Source organism: Cetorhinus maximus, chromosome 21 (genome assembly GCF_964194155.1).
Source record: "Cetorhinus maximus chromosome 21, sCetMax3.hap1.1, whole genome shotgun sequence".
Taxonomy (NCBI): domain Eukaryota; kingdom Metazoa; phylum Chordata; class Chondrichthyes; order Lamniformes; family Cetorhinidae; genus Cetorhinus; species Cetorhinus maximus.
Genome location: NC_135899.1, coordinates 20,106,290 through 20,128,956, shown reverse-complemented (window position 1 = coordinate 20,128,956; position 22,667 = coordinate 20,106,290). Strand labels below are relative to the sequence as shown.

Here is a 22,667-nt window from a genome sequence, read left to right as displayed (position 1 = left end):
TCCTGTCCTCTATCACGGAGGTCTTAGACAACAGTACACAGGAGAGCCTGGAAAAACCGCTAACTCCTGAGGAACTGACTAAGGCCCTCGAGTCCTTCGAGAAGAGTAAAACTCCCGGAAGCGACGGCTTGCCGGCGGAGTTGTATTCGGCTCTGTGGGACTGGATCGGCCCAGACCTGCTAGAAGTGTACGAGAGTATGCTCCTGGCTGGCAGTATGTCAGAATCCATGAGGAAAGGCATTATCACCCTCATCTACAAGCACAAGGGGGGAAGGGAGGTATTTAGAAATTGGCGACCCATTTCACTGTTGAACATGGACTATAAGATTCTGTCCAAGGTCATCGCCAATCGGGTCAAATCCGCTCTGGAATTGGTGATTCACCCTGACCAGACCTGCACTGTGCCGGGCAGGAAGATCTCTGACAGCCTGGCGCTGCTCAGGGATACGATTGCCTATGTACAGGACAGGGGTGTGGATACCTGCCTCATCAGCTTGGATCAGGAGAAGGCCTTTGACAGAATATCGCACACCTACATGGTGGATGTGCTCTCCAAAATGGGGTTTGGGGAGGGAATTCGAAATTGGATTCAACTGCTCTACACTAACATCAGTAGCGCAGTCTCAATGAATGGGTGGGAAACAGATAGCTTTCCGATTAAATCTGGAGTCAGGCAGGGCTGTCCTCTCTCGCCTGTTCTTTTCACGTGTTGCATAGAACCCTTTGCCGAGTCCATCAGGAAGGATCCGGGCATAAGAGGAGAGACGATCCCAGGCAGTGGAGGCACTCAGCTCAAAGCCTCCCTGTACATGGATGATGTCGCCGTCTTCTGCTCGGATCCGCTGTCGGTGCGCAGACTGATCCACATCTGCGACCGGTTAGAACTGGCCTCGGGAGCCAAGGTAAATCGTGGGAAGAGCGAGGCCATGTTCTTTGGGAACTGGGCTGACCGATCCTTTGTCCCCTTCACTGTCAGGGCTGACAGCCTTAGGGGGATATGGTTCGGAGGGACCAGGGCATGCGTTAGAAACTGGAAGGAGCGAGTGTCTATGGTGAAAAGGAAACTGGGCATGTGGGAGCGACACTCCCTCTCTATTGCGGGCAAGAACCTGGTCATCAGGTGTGAGGCACTCTCGCTGTTGCTGTACGTGGCGCAGGTCTGGCCCATTCCACACTCCTGCGTGGTGGCGATCACTCGAGCCATCTTCCGCTTTATCTGGAGGTCAAAAATGGATCATGTCCGCAGTGACGCGATGTACAAGCCTCTAGATAAAGGGGGAAAAAACGTGCCCAACATCGCCCTCATACTGATGACCACCTTTGTGTGTGGCTGCATCAAGCAGTGCGTAGACCCTCAGTACGCAAACACCAAGTGTCACTACGTGCTGAGGTTCTACCTGTCCCCGGTGTTGCGAAGGATGGGTCTGGCCACGCTGCCGCGGAACGCTCCAAGTAGTTGTACCGTGCCGTACCACCTGTCCCTCGTGGAAAAATTTATGCAGAAAAACACCTTTGACCACAAGTCCATCAGGCAGTGGTCAGCACGTAACGTCTTAGAAGCCCTGAGGGAAAAGGAGAGGGTGGACCCTGTGGGATGGTTCCCCGAGCAGACTGTCAAAGTCATTTGGCAGAATGCCTCATCGCCAGAACTTTCCAACAAGCACCAAGACGTGGCTTGGCTGGTGATGAGAAAGGCCCTCCCCGTCAGATCCTTCCTACACGTCAGGAGTCTCACCCCCTCTGCACGTTGCCCACGAGGTAGCTGTGTTGGGGAAGAGACCGTTGTTCACCTCCTTGTGGATTGTGCCTTTGCAAAGAAGGTCTGGAGAGAGATGCAGTGGTTTCTGTCGAGGTTCATCCCGAGCAGTTCTGTGACACAGGACTCTGTGCTCTACAGGCTGTTCCCAGGGACACACACCGAGACAAACATCAACTGCAGCTGGAGGATCATCAACTCGGTGAAAGATGCGCTTTGGTCTGCCCGAAACTTGTTGGTCTTCCAGCACAAAGAGTTGTCCCCGACCGAGTGTTGCGGACTGGCAAATCCAAAGTCCAGGACTACGTGCTGAGGGACGCACTAAAGCTTGGGGCAGCTGCCGCAAAGGCGCAATGGGGAAGGGATGCTGTCTAAGACCTTTCTGCCACAGTGCACCGAGGGGCTGGGAACTGTTTAAAACCCCCTCGGGCTGTACAGCTCAAAATGAAAGGCTGTAAATGATTGTAATATTGTTTGTACTGATGCACCTGGTGATACATTTTGTAAAAGTTGAACCGGATTGTACCCTTGTAATGGTGTTTTTGAAATGGTTTGGAATGTGGTTGAAGATATTTTATGAATAAAGTATATTTTTGAAAAAAAAACCATGATCATGAAGGTGGTTCTCCCAGGATGAGGCTAGCCCATTGCACTTTGGGTGTGCTGACGCCTGTGATGTCCCCAAATGTGGGATACTCAACTGCAAAAATTTGTGGTAGTGGGGGATTGTGTTTGCGCTCTCCCCTGATTTACAATTCAAACAATAGACTTTAACTCTTTCTTCAATTAGGTTCTTTATTATACCTTATCCAATACAAGCAATATAGACCACAAAATACTCTTTCCAAATCTAGACTCTTTTGTTTTCCCTCCCACAACTATCCAGTCCCCATTCTTTTCCTCCCTGCAATTATCAACAGGATATTATCAACAGGCGATTATTCCATCTGCGCATCATTTTACCACTGCCATTTCTTTTGTGGCCGCCAAATTCCACGCACCATTTTTAACCCCGCATTCGCCCACTCCAATATTCTCTCTCAAACCCCCATATAATACCCAACCCACCATCAAAACAGTCCCTGCACTCCTTCCAGCACCACCCTCCACCTCCCAACCCACCCCGTATCTCTCTGGACTTCTGTATAATATCATCAGTCAGCTATTCATTCATTTACATTCAGCATTTAAAACATGCAGCTGCGAACCCTCACTATTTCAAACATGTACAAGCACCCTGTCCCCATGTTCATTCTAATTACCCTACTCCAAAATCAACAGCAGCCTCCCACCCGCTCTGCATAATCTCCCACTTCAACAGCCCCCTCTGTGATTCCTACCTTCTCAAACTCCTGCCCCCCTCTCCCCATGTGTAAAGTCTATCCCTGCCCCTTCTGCAGCTCACTTCCCCTTCTGTGGGTTTATCTCATAAACAGGCTTTCCATTCACTTGCCATTATTTCTTCAAGACTTCAAAGTGAAGAAATAAACAGAGAAAGAAAGCTGAAGAGAGACAGAAAGAAATCTAAACCCAGAACCTCCGTAAAATGAATAGAAAATGACCAACGGGAATCCCGTTTCACCGTCAGGATGATCGCACAGCCTAAAACACACGCATTATCCCTGTATTATAACACGACTTTAGACAGCTTCACATTAGGACTTTTCACTTTCTCTTGTGGGGCTCCCATTCCTCACCACCGGAGGCTAACATGTATGTTTTAGATTGCAAGGCCGGGCTACTTTAACCCCAGGATTATCTTTTTGAAACTCCAGGACCACAGCCCAACAGGAACTGGTTAACCGGAGCCACCAAAAACCAGTGTCCCGGACAGGCAATTAAATCTCAGGGTAAGAAACAGACACAAACTCACGTGGGCCCATGGGGCTTGGAGAAGGTCTCAGTCCGTCCCCTCTGGAGGAAGCTCCTGAAGAGGAAGAGTCCTTGTCCCAGTCTGGATCTTCACGTTGCAGGTTTCAAAATAAAAATTCCTTGAGGGGTGGGGGAGAAAAGTAATTTCATTAAAACAGAAAGCAAAAACATTTTCAAACAAAATAGCACAAGAGCCAATGATTCTCTCTCAGTTACAGCTCAGCAACATCCAAATACAAACAAATCAGAGTCATAAAGCAGATTGAGACAGAGGGAACACACACACATTGAGAGTCATATGGACTCGAAACATCAACTGTGTTCCTCTCCGCAGATGCTGTCAGACCTGCTGAGTTTTTCAGCTGTTTTTGTTTTTGTTACACACACACTGAACCCGAGTGGGAACTAGCCCCACTCTCTGGGGGCGGTTTTAGGATTGGGATCCTAGCCAGGTATATCCTGAATGAGCAGTTTGCAGACTCCACCCCTGACATGTTGGGACGTCTCTCAATCTGCTCCCCAGGAGGCCTATCCATTGATATGCTAATCCCAGGAAAACAATGCTTTGAGCCATTTTCTGGTTAATGTTACACCTTTAACTCTTATCTTGTCTGGAATGTCACTGACATGACAAACATCAACTGCAGCTGGAAGATCATCAACTCAGTGAAAGACACTCTTTGGTCTGCCCGAAACTTGTTGGTCTTCCAGCGTAAAGAGTTGTCCCCGACTGAGTGTTGCAGACTGGCACATTCCGAGGTCCAGGACTACGTGCTGAGTGACCCACTAAAGCTTGGGGCAGCCGCCGCAAAGGCTCAATGGGGAAAGGTCGCTGTCTAAGACCTTTCTGCCACAGTGCACCGAGGGGCTGGGAACTGTTTAGAGCCCCTCGGATTGTACAGCTCAAAATGAATGTATGCATTGAATAATAGTTGTATTATAATTGTATTGAAACACCTCAGAGTGCAACATGATGTATGTTGATAACTCCAATCCCATTGTCTGCATTGACCATATTGAAATGATTGTAATATTCATTCATTGGATTGAAGCACCTTGTGACCCATGTGTAAAAGTTGAATCTGATTGTACTTTAGTGATGGTGATTTTGAAATGTTTTGTAATGTTCTTCCAGATATTTTATGACTAAAGTATATTTTAAAAAAAAAAATCATGTCTGGAATGTCACTGCAGTTCAAAATATCAAACACTAAACCCGCAACACAGGACGGTGCAAAGCATGTGGATTGTTACTAAGATTCCGTCTGTGATTTTTAGTGAAGCCAGTGTGGATTGTATAATCTGCGTGTGTGTGTGTGTGTGTGTGTGTGTGCGTGTGTCCGTGTGTCTGAGTGTTGCTGGTCCCATAATGTAACGTAAATGTCTCCTCGCAGCCTCTCAGCACACAACTGCCCCCTTTCTAAAGCAACTCATGGCCTCCTGGCACTCTCTGGATTGTCTCGAGAAGACATTGAAAGAGTTAGAGTTAAACACAATCTCATTTCCACCTCCAGTTAAACATGTTGGTGCATTTTCACTGATGTCCACGTGGAATGTCACTAATGTTGTGGCCATGTATACCCTGATTGTACAGAAGTGTGTGTCAGTAGGTGGAGGTGTGTATCTGTATCTATGTCTGTGTGTCTGTGCTCTTTCGATTTCTGCTCCTGTAAATTAAGTACTTTGAGACGTTTCTTCTTTTTTCAGAAAAATATACTTTATTCATAAAATATCTGGAAGAACATTGCAAAGCATTTCAAAATGGCCATCACAAAAAGTACAATCATTTTCAACTTTTACACATGGATCACGAGGTGCTTCAATACAATCAATGAATATTACAGTCATTTCAATATGGCCATTACAGTCAGACAGTGCAATGGTATTGGAGTTATCAGCATACATCATGTTGCACTTGAAGAGCTTCAATACAATTATAATACAATTAGTATTCAATGCAAACATTTATTGTCAGCTGTACAGCCCGAGGGTTCTATACCTTTCCCAGTCCCTCGGTGCACTGTGGCAGAAAGGTCTTAGACAGCGACCTTTCCCCATTGCGCCTTTGTGGCGGCTGTCCCAAGCTTTAGTGCGTCTCTCAGCACATAGTCCTGGACCTTGGAATGCGCCAGTCTGCAACACTTGGTCGAGGACAACTCTTTACACTGGAAGACCAACAAGTTTCGGGCAGACCAAAGAGCGTCTTTCACTGAGTTGATGATCCTCCAGCTGCAGTTGATGTTTGTCTAGGTGTGTGTCCCTGGGAACAGCTTGTAGAGTCTTGTGTCACAGAACTGCTCGGGATGAACCTCCACAAAACCACTGCATCTCTCTCCAGACCTTCTTTGCAAAGGCACAATCCACAAGAAGGTGAACAATGGTCTCGTCCCCACCACAGCCACCTTGAGGGCAACGTGCAGAGGGGGTGAGACTCCTGGCATGTTGGAAGGATCTGACGGGGAGGGCCTTTCTCACCACCAGCCAAGCTACGTCTTGGTGCTTGTTGGAAAGTTCTGGCGATGAGGCATTCTGCCAAATGACTTTGACAGTCTGCTCGGGGAACCATCCTACAGGATCCACCCTCTCCTTTTCCCGCAGGGCCTCTAAGACGTTACGTGCCGACCACTGCCTGATGGACTTGTGGTCAAAGCTGTTTCTCTGCATAAATTTTTCCACGAGGGACAGGTGGTACAGCACGGTCCAACTACTTGGAGCGTTCTGCGGCAGCGTGGCCAGACCCATCCTTCGCAACACCGGGGACAGGTAGAACCTCAGCACGTAGTAACACTTTCATTACGTTAAAGGTGCTATATGAATAAAAGTTGTTGCTTCGTGTGTGCCTTGTGTGTTTCTGTGCTGTGTGTCAATCCCTATTTATGTGTGTGCCTGTGTGCTGTGTGTCTATCTCCGTTTGTGTGTGTGTGTGTGTGTGTGTGCTGTGTGTCTCTCTCTCTGTTAATGTGTGTGTGTCTGTGTGCTGCGTGTCTCTCTCTCTATTAATGCGGGTGTGTCTGCGCGCTGTCTATCTCTGTTTATTTGTGTGCCTGTGTGCTGCATGTCTATCTGTTTACGTGTCTCTGTGTGCTGTGTCTATCTCTGTCTATGTGTGTGTGCTGTGTCTGTGTGTGTGTGTGCGTGTGTGTGTGTGTGTGTGCGCGTTTGTGTCTATGTTTTTGTATGTGTATATGTGTCTGTGTGCTTTATGTCTATCTGCGTGTGTGTGTGTGTCAGTGTGTTTGTGTGTGTATCTATCTTTGTTTATGTGTGTGTGTATGTGCCTCTGTCTGTCTATCTCTGTTTATTTGTGTGTCTGTGTGCTGTGTGTCTAACTGTTTATGTGTTTCTGTGTGCTGTGTGTATCTCTGTTTATGTGTGCGTGTTGTGTCTGTGTTTGTGTGTGTGTGTGCGTCTATCTTTGTTTATGCATGTGAGTATGTGTCTGTGTGCTGTCTATTTGTTTACTTGTGTGTCTGTATGCTGTGTGTCAATCCTGTATAATTGTGTTTCTGTGTGTCTAATTGTGTGTCTGTGTGTGTGCCTATCTCTGTTTATTTGTGTGTGTGTGTGTCTGTGAGCTGTTTGTCTCTGTTTATGTGTCTGGGCGCAGTGTGTCTACCCCTCAGACACACTGTGCTGAGTCTGTGTGCTGAGTGACTATCTTTATTATGTATGTGTGTGTCTGTGCCTGTGTGTGTGTTTGTGTGTGTGTGTGTCTCTGTCTGTCTGTCTGTCTCTGTCTGCCTAGTCTCTTTGCTTTTCAGTACTGGCCCCATAATGTATCCAGGGTCTGCTCACAGGTGTTCTCCCCCTCCCAATAGGGGGGGAAGAGAAACTCATGTACGGGGGGAAGAGAAACCGCGTGTACGGGGGGGCGGAAGAGAAACTGCATGTACGGGGTGGGAAGGGAAATCATTGTTGGAGAGGTTCTGGCTCCGGTCAAATAGGTAAAACTGGGACCAAGTGGGGGAAATCTCACTGAGCTGGACGGCAGTGAAAGCGAATTAGAGAAAGGATGTATTGCTGGGACCACATCAAAAGCAGCAGGATGATGAAGGTCAGATATGCACCTCAGTCACTGTCACAGAGGATGTCATTGCAACTTGGCTAGAAGCTGTTTCAGTGCTGGGGCAGTATCGGAATCCTGATTGGACAGGTTCAAAAATGGACTTGCAGGAAGGATAGCAATGAAGCCGTGTTATGTTGGGTGTCAGGAAAATCACCTTCACGTATTCAGATAATCCATCAAGACTGTCAGGATGACCTGGGCAATTATCCAAGAGGAGCAATGTCTTTAAGGTGAGATTTTCTCTGGTGCAATAAGCCCTCCAGACAGGGATGGCTTATGGAGAGAACCATTTTTGAAAAATTGCCCCCCCCCACACATCATCCAGGCTTTCTTATTTAAATGCCAGGTAATGCGCTGATGTTCCTTGGAATAACCCCTTAATGCCCGTGCTGTCTCAGACTGATACATCACTAAGGGCTTAAACTTAAAATCTCCTGCAGCTTTTCCACCAACCAGAACCATCTGATGATCTTTGGCAGCTTTAAATTCTGGTGCCATCTTCTTCTCTTTGAAAATGTACATTTCCTGTAGCACACACTTCCCAAAAAACCCCTGTCTCATCAACATTAAAAACTTCTTCCGGTGAGTAGCGACCTTCTTCAATGTCTGCCTTCAAACAGGCAGGTTATTTATCAGAAGCTTCTCTTTCATCACAAGTTGTTTCGCCGGACATTTTAATGTCGTACAGATAGGAACGCCTCATGAAACACTGGACCATCCACAACTAGCATTGAAACTTTCTGACTGAGAACTCTCACCCTGCTCATTCTGTAAATCTTCATACAAGCTTTTGGCTATTGCTGGGACAACCATCAAACTAAGAGGTGCCTGGGTTGCTTTTGGACTTCGATTCAGACTGCCAATAGCTTTTCCATGTTCTCCATTATGCTGCTTCTAGTCTGACTCACCCTGCCAGCACTTTAAGGTGTGACACTTTGCGCATCCAATTTCACTGCCAGGCTGATACTTTTACTTGCTTCCTTTGCAACAGCTGATTCCAATTGCTGGTCTTTCCTGACTCAGGTTTACGAGTGATTCCGAAGCATCGCAGCACTAAATCACAAGTCTGAAACAAAGGGCTTTAAAATGGCTCCCCTGCCTAGCCTGTTGCAAATGGCTCTCTCGCTGATTTTAAAATGGCTCTTGCCTCTCACAGCCTTGAACAAGGGCCAGGCTTGGGAGGCTCCAAAATTAATCAGACGATTGCAGAGTTAGCCTCCTGAAGGGCAAGTACTGCAACCTGTATTTTTCACCGAAACAAGCCCTGAGACAAGGAAAGCAATTTTGCCTGTGTACAATGGCAAACATCTCTCTCTCTCTCTTTCCCTCTCTCTCTCTCTCACAGACTTCAAGGTGGTTTCTATGCCTCACCCACAGCAGGCAATCCTGAGGCTCCAAAATTGAAATTAGCTTGCAGAAGTCAAGAAATGGGCCATTTTTCACACGAATGACCTGCCCAGGGTTCAACATTTTGCATGCAAAATAAAGAAACCTCTTAGTTTGGACGTTCTTTCTTCAGGACATTGCATCAAAGTATTTTTTTAAAAAGCCGAATTTCCCTCGATTGCAGGCAAGCACCTCACTTTCTTCACTATGTTGCCGATCGGGCCATGGGACCTGACATGAGACATCAGACCAACTTTAAACAACGAGCTGATGCAAAAGGTGACAATGGAAAAACAGAAATTTGGATGTTAATTGAAGAAACAGGCCCCTAAAGAATAAACCACTTTAAAACAAAACAATGTTAAGTGAGGCGACTTAAAGCATCTGCGATGCTGGACTTTTTTGTTAATAAAGGAATAGTTCAAAAGCAAGGCGATTATGCTAAAGATTCACTGGTTAGAACCCACCTGGAGGGTTATGTTCAATGATGGGCACCACACTTCAGAAAGGACGTACAGATACCCATCTAGATCTGCTCGAATAATGTATAAAAGACAAAGACTTTTTAAATAGCAATGCTCAAAAGGCCAGAACTGCAGGATCACTCGGTGGGGAGTGAGATGACGGTGGTTACAGAGGTAGAGAGGAGTGACACCATGGAGGAATTCGAACACAAGGATGGGCATGTTAAAATCAAGGTGCTGCCCAAGCCGGGAGCCAAGGGGGTCAGTGATCGCAGGGGCGATGGGTGAACATGGGCACCTGAGGTTCGGAGCAGTAGCCCCACCTCTCTTACTTCTATATTTATTGGAGACCATGCTGTTGTTCACTAAGGTAAATGCCACGGTTCCTAGGAGACCTTTCCTGTCACAAGGGACATAATTTTGATTTAAGACATGACTCAAACACAACACGAGAAAGCCTCATTGGAAGCATCATCCATGATGGAAGATGTGTTGACTAAAATACCTTCGTCTGAGACAAACTCTCTAGGTTTCTTTTACGTTATAGAGTTGCTTCCATTATTCTCAGTTAGCCTTTTTCCCGTGAGTCCATTGACAAGCCCAGTTTCTAGTTTCTTATTTGGCTGGATAATTATTAACTTCCTCACTTCACCCCTGGTCCTGTGTCCAGGTTTGCCTAACCCCATTAGAAAAGAATGATTAGCATTTCTCCAAAGGACTTTCACAGGACCACAGGACATCCTCAATACATCCAAAATACTTTTGAAGCATAGTCATCTTTGTAAGGTTGGAAACACAGTAGCCAAATTGTGCACAGGAAGCTCCCATAACCAGCCAGATGACTGGGTAGATTGCTCTTTTATGTGAGGTTGATTGAGGGATCCACATTGACGGCAGATACTTAAGGTATCCGCCGTCAATGTGTATTTAAGCTCACGCTCAAGACCGACGGTAAGGGAGCCATCTTCCACCCTCCTTTCAGCTTCGCTATCAGGGGAAGCCATGGCTGCCTTGTCTACGCTGGGCAGCCCAAACTTTGTCACTCATGCGGCAAGTCTGGTCATGTGGTGGCCAACTGCAGCGCTGCCCTCTGCAAGAACTGCAAACAGGAAGGGCACCAGACAAAGGACTGCAAACAGACTAAGTGCTGCAACCTGTGTGGCGAGGCAGGCCACCTCTACAGGACCTGCCCCAAATGCTGCCTCACTTATGCACAGACAGCCAAAGCCAATGAGGGGGAAGCAGATGAAATGCTTAGTGTCACTACTACCAAGGACACTTGCAACATTCCAACCACCATGGCCCCCAGTGAGAACAATGGGACAAAGGAGGACACAGAGAGAGACAAGGTGGAGGAAAAGATTGAGGCAGCAGACGGCCAATCAACAGCACTGCCCCCTGAACCTCCCACTCCTCAGGAGAGTGAATCAATGGAGGAGGGGAAGGCAGCAGGGGAAAATCAGCAGGGGGAGTGGCAGCTGGTGAAGAGAGCCAAAAGGAAGAAGGGGCTAAGAAGGGACCAAGCTACTTCCCAGACAAGTGGCAAGAGGCATCTCCCATCCGACACGGACGACAAGGGCAGCTGCTCTTCAGACGAAGAAGTGCCAGGGCGCACCGACAGAAGAAGCGGCAAAGCTCTAGGGAGTTGGAGGATGAGACACCCGAGCTCCAGAACATTGGACACAATGAGGAGACCAGCACACCCCAACTTTGCCCACAACTTGAAGAGGCCAGCGCATCCCAGCCCCAGGAATCTGGGAGCAGTGACGCGTTCAGCGCACCCCAGCCCCAGGAATCTGGGAGCAGTGAGACGCTCAGCGCACCTCAGCTCCAGGAAGCCGGGAGTGGCAACGCCCCAACAGGGGAGAGGATTGGAGAAGCTTCTCCAACAAAGGACATTTCAAATCCCGCTCTCTGCACGAACCCCCAGATGCCACCTGAGCGGAACATCTCCAATGGGGTGGTTCAGGACAGTTTCCTCAGCCCATCCAAAGTGAGGCAATTTGTGAACACTATGGGTATGAAGGAGCAGACCAAAGGTCTGGGAATCTCAGAGACAACAGTTTTGGTAAGAGAATAAATGCTTTAAAATGGGGATAAAGGTTGTGCTAATAAATGTGCATAGCATTAAATCTATTACGCGATGTGTTGAGACCTTGGATTACCTTGTCAAGGTCAAAGCTGACCTGTTGTTTCTGCAGGAGTGTGCGATACCGCACCTCAGCTCCTACAGGCAATGGTCACGATGGTGGTCCCATGGGCCATCGATCTGGTCGGGAGGAAACGACTCCCGTTCCTCCGGCCTAGGTATTCTGCTGTGGGGAGGCAACTTCACCGTCTCTGAGGTTAAGGAGGTGGTGGGCGGGCGCCTCCTCGTAGCAGACATAATGTACAAGAATGCTCCACTCCGGTTAATTAACGTGTTCGCCCCGACACAAAAGGCTGAGCGGCTGGCGTTCTTTCAGCAGCTCCCACTGCTGCTGGCAACCACCAGGACGGTCATTCTGGGCGGTGACTTCAACTGCATCATCGACGCGGCTGACGATACGGCAGAGCCGACAGCAAATTGGACGCTACGTCCAGATCCCTGATGTAAACAGTTAAGGATGCCAAGCTGCACGACGTCTTCAGCAAACCTGCAGACGGAGCGCAGCGTAGATACACCTGGTCGCGGCCAGACGGGTCCATCCGTTCCAGGATAGACTTCCTGTTTGTATCCCAAGCGTTCGCAGTCAGATCCACCAACGTCAAGCCGGTGTTTTTCTCTGACCACTGCCTCCTACTGGCTGACTGTCATTTACAGGAAAACCAGAGGGTGGGCAGGGGGGCATGGAAGCTAAATGAGCAACTGCTGACCCCAAAGAACATTGAGGAGCTCAAGAGAGATTACAAAGGTTGGAGAACCGTGAAACCCCATTTTGAGTCCCTGACACACTGGTGGGAAGCGATCAAGGAAAACATCACGAGGTTTTTCATCCTCAAAGGCACCCAGAAAGCTAGAAAGGAACAGAAACAAATGTCCCGACTCCAGAAAAACATGCAGAATCTGCTTCGGCTGCAGTCGATGGGGGTCGATGTCAAGGAGGAACTCCAAGAGGTGAAGAGCCAGCAAGACTCGCTCTTTGCCTCGGAGGCCTTCAAGATCACCTTCCCTTCCAGAGTCCGCTCCGTTGGGCAGGATGAGACGTGCTCACGTTTCTTCTTCCAAAAGGTACACAGAGAGAGCTCTGTGATCAGCAGCCTGAAGGAAGAAGACGGCTCAGTAAAGTCATCACGGTCCGACATTTTGAGGATCAGCAAATCCTTTTATGCCAGATTGTATGACGTGAAGCCCACAGACAGCACAGCCTCCCAGTCCTTCTTGTCCTCTATCACGGAGGTTTTAGACGACAGTACACGGGAGAGCCTGGACAAACCGTTAACTCCTGACGAACTAACTAAGGCCCTTGAGTCCTTTGAGAAGAGTAAGACTACCGGCTGAGTTGTATTCGGCTTTGTGGGACTGGATCAGCCCAGACCTGCTAGAAGTGTACGAGGGTATGCTCCTGGCCCAAAGCATCTCAGAATCCATGAGGAAAGGCATCATCACCCTCATCTACAAGCACAAGGGGGAAAGGGAGGAAATTAGAAATTGGCGACCCATTTCACTGTTGAATGTGGACTATAAGATTCTGTCCAAGGTCATTGCCAATCAGGTCAAATCCGCTCTGGAATTGGTGATCCACCCCGACCAGACCTGCACTGTGCCGGGCAGGAAGATCTCTGACAGCCTCGCGCTGTTCAGGGATACGATTGCCTATGTACAGGCCAGGGGTGTGGATACCTGCCTCATCAGCCTGGATCAGGAGAAGGCCTCTGACAGAATACCGCACACCTACATGGTGGATGTGCTCTCCAAAATGGTGTTTGGGGAGGGAATTCGCAAATTGGATCCAACTGCTCTACACTAACATCAGTAGCGCGGTCTCAGTGAATGGGTGGGAATCAGATAGCTTTCCGATTAAATCTGGAGTCAGGCAGGGCTGTCTTCTCTCGCATGTTCTTTTCGTGTGTTGCTTAGAACCCTTTGCTGAGTCCATCAGGAAGGATCCGGGCATAAGAGGAGTGATGATCGCAGGCAGTGGAGGCACTCAGCTCAAAGCCTCCCTGTACATGGGCGATGTTGCCGTCTTCTGCTCGGATCCGCTGTCGTTGCGCAGACGGATCCACATCTGCGACCAGTTAGAACTGGCCTCGGGAGCCAAGGTTATTCGTGGGAAGAGCGAGGTCATGTTCTTTGGGAACTGGGCTGACCGATCCTTTGTCCCCTTCACTGTCAGGGCTGACGGCCTGAAGGTGCTGGGGATATGGTTCAGAGGCACCGGGGCATGCGTTAGAAACTGGAAGGAGCGAGTGTCTATGGTGAAAAGGAAACTGGGCATGTGGGAGCGACTCTCCCTCTCCATTGCAGGGAAGAACCTGGTCATCAAGTGTGAGGCACTCTCGCTGTTGCTGTACATGGCGCAGGTCTGGCCCATTCCACACTCCTGCGCAATGGCGATCACCCAAGCTATCTTTCGCTTTATCTGGAGGTCGAAAATGGATCGTGTCCGCAGGGACGCGATGTATAAGCCTCTAGATAAAGGGGGAAAAAACATGCCCAACATTGTCCTCATCCTGATGCCTTTGTGTGCGGCTGCATCAAGCTGTGCGTAGACCCTCAGTACGCAAACACCAAGTGTCACTACGTGCTGAGGTTCTACCTGTCCCCGGTGTTGTGAAGGATGAGTCTGGCCACGCTGCCACAGAACGCTCCAAGTAGTTGGACCATGCTGTACCACTTGTCCCTCGTGGAAAAATTTATGCAGAGAAACACCTTTGACCCCAAGTCCATCAGGCAGTGGTTGGCATGTAACGTCTTAGAGGCCCTGTGGGAAAAGGAGATGGTGGATCCTGTCGGATGGTTCCCCGAGCAGACTGTCAAAGTCATTTGGCAGAATGCCTCATTGCCAGAACATTCCAACAAGCACCAAGACATAGCTTGGCTGGTGGTGAGAAAGGCCCTCCCTGTCATATCCTTCCTACACGCCAGGAGTCTCACCCCCTCGACACGTTGCCCTTGAGGTGGCTGTGGTGGGGACGAGACCATTGTTCACCTCCTTGTGGATTGTGCCTTTGCAAAGAAGGTCTGGAGAGAGATGCAGTGGTTTCTGTCGAGGTTCATCCCGAGCAGTGCTGTGATACAGGACTCTGTGCTCTACGGGCTGTTCCCAGGGACACACACCGAGACAAACATCAACTGCAGCAGGAGGATTATCAACTCGGTGAAAGACGCTCTTTGGTCTGCCCGAAACTTGTTGGTCTTCCAGTGCAAAGAGTTGTCCCCAACCGAGTGTTGCAGACTGGCACATTCCAAAGTACAGGACTAGGTCCTGAGGGACGCACTAAAGCTTGGGGCAGCTGCCGCTAAGGCGCAATGTGGAAAGGTCGCTGTCTAAGACCTTTCTGCTACAGTGCACCGAGGGACTGGGAACTGTTTAGAGCCCCTCGGGCTGTACAGCTCAAAATGAATGTCTGCAAATCATTGTAATATTCATTTATTGTATTGATGCACCTTGTGATCCATGTTGTAAAAGTTGAACCTGATTGTACCTTTGTGATGGTGATTTTGAAATGGTTTGGTATGTTCTTCCAGATATTTTATGAATAAAGTATATTTTTGCAAAAAAAAAGACATGTAAGGGAAATTTTATGTTTCTATTCTTATCTTTTTTACATGTACAGCCGTTCTTCCTGAGGCAGCACCTAGCCTCAGGGAGATGAGTTCGCTCCTTCATGCACATGCGCCAAAGAGCACACTCTCGATTTTGGGATTCCCTCCCCCCCCACCTACACAGTGAGCGCACAGTGCTTCCATGCAGATGACACGCTGTGCAGGCCTTAATTTACCCGTCCACGTAAAATGGCGGCGCGCCTCCAATCGGGGGTGCCGATCGGAAGCGTGCCTGTACGTGCCCGCCCATCAACCTCCCCCTCCAATGCGGGGAAAATTCAGCCCAATGTTTCAGATCGAGGTGGGATTTCATCAGAACTGTTGAAAGATAGAAATGGAGGAGCCATTAAGTCAGTGGAAAGGGCAGGAAGGATAAAAGGGAAGGTCTATGCAGGACAGGGGAGATTAAATACTACAAGATTTCATGATGCAACAGCCAAAGAGAGTGGTAAATGGGTCTAGTTAGGAGGAGCAAAACTGTCCAGACGAGACTATGTAACAACCACCTGAATGCAAAGAAGGTATAAAGAGACAAGACTAATCCAGCAAAGCAAAAACTAGAACAAGATGGAGGCACAGGTTATGATCTAAGGTTGTTGACCCCAATAATATAAAAGCAAAATATTGCAGATGCTGAATCTAATGTTGTTGAACTCAATGTTGATCCCAGAAGGCTGTAACGGACAAGTTGAACAATGAGGTGCAGTTACTCGAGTTAATTGAGCAGGCTTATAACGTTCCACAAAACAGTTCACCATGAAGTTATTATCGATATTCCACCATGTGTTAAATAAGTGACCATTGCAAGAAGGAAAACACCAATACCAGCCTTTCCAATGTCTAACACAATCATATTTGAACAGCATTTCAAATACCATCAAAGACTGTAATAAAACTAACCAACCCATTTCACAGGGATGTAAAAACATAGCTGTACATGGAAAAAAGGAAACAAGAATAGATGGTATGGTGCAAGCAAGCAGCACGAAAGTCGCACCACCTGTGGACAACATGCTGCACAGTGTCATGAAATGCATTGATCTTTTGTGTCCATGAGTGCTAAATTTGCAGTCTGTGTAGATTGTAATATTTAAAGGTACAGGATGTTCCCATGCCTGTTACAATGATTCCTGCCTAGTAACAAGGGTGGGACCCTCTTGGGAGTGTTTTGATAGGTCCCCAGCTAAATTCAAGGGTCAGTGCACAGCTCTTCTTGAAGCAGTCAGTTTCAAGAAGTCAGCTTGAAGTGTCACAGACACAGGGACAGGAACAGGTCTCAGTCAATTTAAAGAAAGAGCTGTGAGGAGCAGAGCTTAAGTGGGCTGTAGGCAGTGTTACTCTGCTTGGCACGGCCATAGATCTGAAAGTATGCTTGTGAGCTAGTGTTTGACTGTACTGGGGAATCCAGGGAGAAGGAATCTCAGAAGGTGAGATTGAAACCCTGTAAGGTGGGCCATTGTTAAAGTGCCCAAGTGGGAATGACATTTGGAGAGAGTTCCAAGGAGAGTTTTTCGAAGGAGGAGCTGGGAATCCCTCATGGGGCAGAGTTTTAATGAGATTGTTTGACTGGTGTTTACTGATGTCGGGGTGGGTTCTTGAGAAATCCATGAGCTGTGTCTTGGTTGCATTGATTATTTACTCTGTAGTGTGGTGTGTTCGACGACAGTTTATCTGTTAATTCACATGTATCTCATACTTACCCTGAATGTTAAAGTGTAAGACAGATTTGAAAATGTTTTATCTTTCTGAACTTGTGTAGTAATGTTTGGTTTTGTTTGTTCAAAGTCCAAGGAATCTTGTGGCTTTATTCCAAAAGAAAGTGTCTTGAATCTCAACCTTTATCTACAAAACGTTATTAGTCCCTAATCGGATCTCCCCCACATCCCAGGGTCTGGACAAGGATTGTCACAACAGCAATGCCCAAATCTTATTCTGAGAAATGGCTGTGAACAGAGCGTGGAAAGAGTCAGAATTATAAATGAAAAGAAGGGACATTAATGAAGATAGAGCAATGTTTGGTTTAGAAACCAGGCCCACTCTTATATGTTGCAATGTATCCAACACACACACACACACACCCCTCCCTTCTAGCTGTTTCCTGGCTCGGACTAACTCTTTAATCTTCTCTCTGCTCTAAATCACAATAAGGTAATAGCAAATATAGTCTCCACTTACACATTCAAATATATTTTATTTCCTCTGTTCCACAAGTTACAACTATGCTCTGACCAAAGGTCAATGACCTGAACCATTCAATTTGCTTCCCTTTCCACAGATGCTGACTAAGTGATTCCAAGAGTTTTCAGATTCCCAGCATTTTCCTACATTGTTTGAGTGTATATGTGCGCGCACTTGCACATGGTGATCGTGTCATACAGGAGTAATGCAATTCCTTCTGGAGTCTGCAGTCAAATGAGAATTATGAGGGTTTGCTATTGATTTTATCTTGCCCATGATCAGTTGCAGGCCATCTGGAGCATGCAGGTTGACTCAGAGTGGCCGGGGCAGGAGTCTAAGATGTTGTGTCTGCAGCTTCCCTTGTTTTTCCCCATAAGTTGCTGGATTCCTGACATTTGACCTAGGAGTGGGTACATTGGTCATATACTACATTTCCAATTGCACTACAGCCACCTCCAATGGATGTGCTGCATGGCTATTACCTTATGTGGTTAGAAGGATGCCCAACCATGACGAATGCTTTAGAGAAGGTGCAAAAAAGATTCACGAGCATGATTCCAGGGCTGAGGAACTTGAGGTGGATAGATTAGAGAAGCTGGAGCTGTTATACTAAGTGATGTGAGTCCCATACTTCTGTGCAATCGAACCATTTCCTAACTGAAGCATTGATTCTTCATTTGGTTACACAACATTACAAATATCACTAAACCTCATGGCTCAAACCTGCTGCAGTCTTTGACAGAACCTCTAGCTCGTCCATCTGGGATTAACGTACGGTGTATGTTAAAGTCACTCACACACCCGCTGGAATAAACCTGGGAACCAACCAGCTTCTTCCCAAAAAATATACATTATTGATAAAATTTGCAAAAAAATTTGCAAAACAAAAAACAGTTCAACTTTGACATTATAGCAAGTGCAATACAGAACAGTTTCTTTCAATACAGGACATGAGATGCCTCACTGCACTTGTCATCACAGGTTATATTTATAATATACATTACATTTCATGTCGTTCTCTGGTGCATACAACTCAAGTCATTACACGGGTTCCAGACCATGAGTGTACAATGCCTTTTGCCCATTGAGGCTTTGTGGCAAATGCCCCAAGGTTTAGTGTCCCCTAGGATGTAATCCCAGGTCTTGCAGAGTGTCAATTTGCAACACTAGATCATCAACAGCTCTTTGTACTGGAAATAATCCAGTTTCAGGAAAACTTATGACCAATGCAATTGGTAAAGCTGAGTTATATAAAATTCCCAGGGGAAACTTTAAACAACTGTCATAACCTATAATTTTAAGCGTTATGTTTGAGATGCGACTCTAAATTCAGGAATCAGACCACCAGTTCTCGAGGCTTTACATTAAACTAAATGAAACATTTTATTAATTTACAAAGGTTAAAATATATATACACATGGCTTCAAATTACCACTATCAACGCTTTTAACACATTCCCAAACTAATCTCCATTGAAACAACAGCAACCCTCAGACTTAACCAAACTCCAGGCAAAGCATTTTCACCTTACAAATTCAAAATGAGTTCCCTTTCACTTTGGTTCCTGTGCAGACAGTTGGAGGCTTGCAGCTGCCTTTGCCTCTGCTCTGCACACCTGAAAGCTGCTAAATTTATACCTACCACTGCCCATTGAATGTTAATTCTCATTGTATCAACAAATTCTGAACTAGACCTCTCTAACAATAAAACCCCTTTCATATTAGTAATATAAACATATGGCTTGGTATCTGCTAGATAGGTATCATTTTTCACCCCACTTCATGAATGTTCTATTCAAAAAATTCAAATGCATGCTTTCTCTCTTACATATCAAACTAGTACACATCAAAGCACCCAGACTAGCTGACTTTTATCCAGTTAAGACACACCCACAGACTAAACCTCTATTTTAAAAGAAAAATATTTTCTAAAATATTATATACATTAATAGCTTTAAGACATCCCCTCCTTATTGGAAAATGAACCATTATAATTCTAAAAGATGGCTTCATTTTAATAACCAATATCATACTATTAGGGGGAGGTGGTGGCATAGTGCTATTATCACTGGATGATTATTCCAGGAAGGCAGGCGCGCAGCAAAATCAGTTGCATGCTGGCCGACCTGTCATTGGCCAACTGGGGCCATTGACAGTGTCAATTAAGTAATTAAAGGACCTGCCCGTCCATTGGCAGGCAGGCCAGGAGCCTTGGCGCAAAATAGAAAAAAATGAAACCTCATCCACAGGCAGGATGAGATTTCATGTAGGCTTTAAAAAATTTTAATAAAGATTTTGTAAAAATTATGCACATGTCCCAACTCATGTGACATTGTCATGAGGGGACATGTAAGGGAAATTTTATTTTTCTATTCTTATCATTTTTTACATTTGGAGCCAATCTCCCTAAGGCAGCACTTAGCCTCAGGGGGATGAGTGCGATCTTTCGTACGCATGCGCGAAAGAGCGTACTCTCAATTTTGGGATTCCGTGCATATTTACAGCGCTTCTGTGCAGACGTCACGCTGGGCGGGCCTTAATCGGCCTGCCCACATAAAATGGCAGCGCACCTCCGATCAGGGACGCCAATCGGAAGCGTACCTGTACTTGCCTGCCCATCAACTACCCCCTCAATGGGGAGAAAGTTCAGCCCATATAGTCCACTTGGCCTTATGGAAACTGATATCTCCTTTGCTCTCTTCAACAACAGTACCTGCCAATATCCTTTTAGCAAGTAAGTCTTTGTGATAAATTTTGATTCTCCCACTTTCTCAATGCCACATCCAACCATGGTATGGGATAGGAATCCGCTTTTGTCACCACATTCAACCTTTCAATAGTCCACACACAGTCTTTGTATTCCATCCGCTTTCGGTACCACCGCAATCGGCGAACTCCAGTTACTGCAATAGACTCAATGATATCATTTTGAAACATGAAATCAATTTTGTTTTGTATTTGTGATAACTTTGCTGGATTTAATCTATAAGGTTGTTGCCTCACTGAAGATGATATTTCTATACATACATCATGTCAAGCTAAAAATGTCTTTCCCAACTTATTTCCACAAATAGGTTTGTGCGACTGCAATAACTTTTCCAAATCACTTTGACATTCGCTTGCAAGGTAACTAAATATTTCATTTAAATTTTCAAGCACCCCCTCATTATCCACTTTGATTAGATGAAAATCAATTTCAGAGCCTGGCACTTCTACCTCTTTTTCACCATCTGCCATCAATAATACCTCTTTTTGTTCCTCTTCCCTGCCAAAGTACTTTTTAAGCATATTTACATGACACACCCTCTGCTTCTTTTTTCTATCTGGGGTATTTATTAAATAATTTACTTCACTCAATTTCTTTTCAATCCTGTAAGGCCCACTAAATCTTGCATTTAATGAATCACATAGAACTGGTAACAAAACTAGTACTTCCTCTCCAGAAACAAAACTACGAATTTTAGCCTTCTTAGAGAGAAGCAAAATACTGTGGATGTTGGAAATCTGAAACAAAAACAAAAATAGCTGGAAAAACTCAACAGGTCTTACAGCACCTGCAGAGAGGAAGGCTGTTAACGCTTCGAGTCCGTATGGCTCTTCATCAGATGTTCTAAGATAACATACCGAAATACATTTTGCTTTTGTTTCTGAATAAGCTTCCTGATATAACTGTTTTAATTGCAAATAATTTTTCTGTAACTCCACTAGCCTCTTTGAGTTTACACTTCAACTGAACTGTCCTGCATTCCTTCCTCCTGAACAATGTTATCAAATACAGTGCCAACTAATTGGATTTCAACACCTTCTTCTTGCCTTTGAATTGCCTGCTCACCTTGTTTATTTTGTTCTTCCCTATGGGCCTTTACTCTCATTATAGCACAATCAGGAAATAATCCAGGAACTTCCTTCTGTAGCACTTCTCTTGAAAACACTTCTACAGGCTGTTCAACTACCATAGGCATCACTCCCATTTATGATCCAGCTATATTTTCACCCAGAATAAATTGAACCCCTGCAATGGGCAATTTTTCCACCACTCCAACTATAACTTTACCTGCCTTCTATCTGTTCTTTAAATTTACTTTCCGTAAAGGAATAGATTTAGCATCTCCATGAACCCCACTTATTATTACTTTCTCCTGTAATAGTCCCTTTGAACAACAAATAAAACTGTCCCACAACATTAAGGATTGACTCTGGAGTGTAAGAATGGGGAATAAATAGCGGATGACGTGAACAAATATTTTGCTTCCGTCTTCATTATAGAGGATACAAAACACATTCCAGTAATAGCTGTAAATCAAGAGGGGAGAGGGGAACTTGGTGAAATTACAGTCACTAGGGAAGCATTACTGAGCAAACTCCTGGAGCTCCAAGCTGACAAGTCTCTGAGTCCAGATGGACTTTATCCTAGGGTCTTAAAAGAGGTGGCTAATGAGGTAGTAAATGTTTTGGGGTTAATTTTCCAAAATTCCCTAGATTCTAGAAAGATTCCATCAGACCGAAAAGTAGCAAATAAAACCCCTCTAATCAAGAAGGCAGTGAGGCAGGAAACAGGAGACTATAGGCCAGTTAGCTTGACGTCTGTCATGGAGAAGGTGTGAGAGTCAATAATTAAGGAGGTTATAGCTGGGCATTTAGTAAAGCTCAAGGTAATCGGGAAGAGTCAGTGTGATTTTATGAAAGGGAAATCATGTTCAACCAATTTATTAGAGTTCTTTGAAGAAATAACATGCGCAGTGGATAGAGGGGGGCCTGTAGATGTACTGTACTTAGATTTCTAGAAAGCATTTGCTAAAGTGCCTCATCAAAGGTTGCAGAAAATAAAAGCTCATAGTGTAGAGAGTAACATATTAGCATGGATAGAAAATTACTGACAGAAAGCAGAGAGTCTGCATAAATGGGTCTTTGTCTGATTTGCAGGATGTGATGAGTGGATCCTGCAGGGGTCTGTGCTGGGGCCTCAACTTTTTACAATTTACATCAATGACTTAGATGAAGGGAGTGAAGGCATGGTAACCGAATTTGCAGTCGACACCCAAATAGGTAAGAAAGTATGTTGTGAAAAAGATACAAGGATTTGCAGATGGATATAGATAAGTTGAGTGAGTGCCCAACTCTGGCAGATGGAGTATAATGTGGGAAAATGTGAAGTTGTTCACTTTGGCAGGAAGAATAAATAAGCGGAGTATTA

The 22,667-nt window shown here is 45.9% G+C and overlaps 1 non-coding gene across 1 annotated transcript; it reads left to right on the top strand.

The window, feature by feature from the left end:
* Positions 1 to 2,343: 2,343 nt before the first annotated feature.
* Positions 2,344 to 2,503, top strand: LOC144696195 (U1 spliceosomal RNA). Its single transcript, XR_013580109.1, has one exon. It is a non-coding gene; the product is annotated as a U1 spliceosomal RNA (small nuclear RNA).
* Positions 2,504 to 22,667: the final 20,164 nt, after the last annotated feature.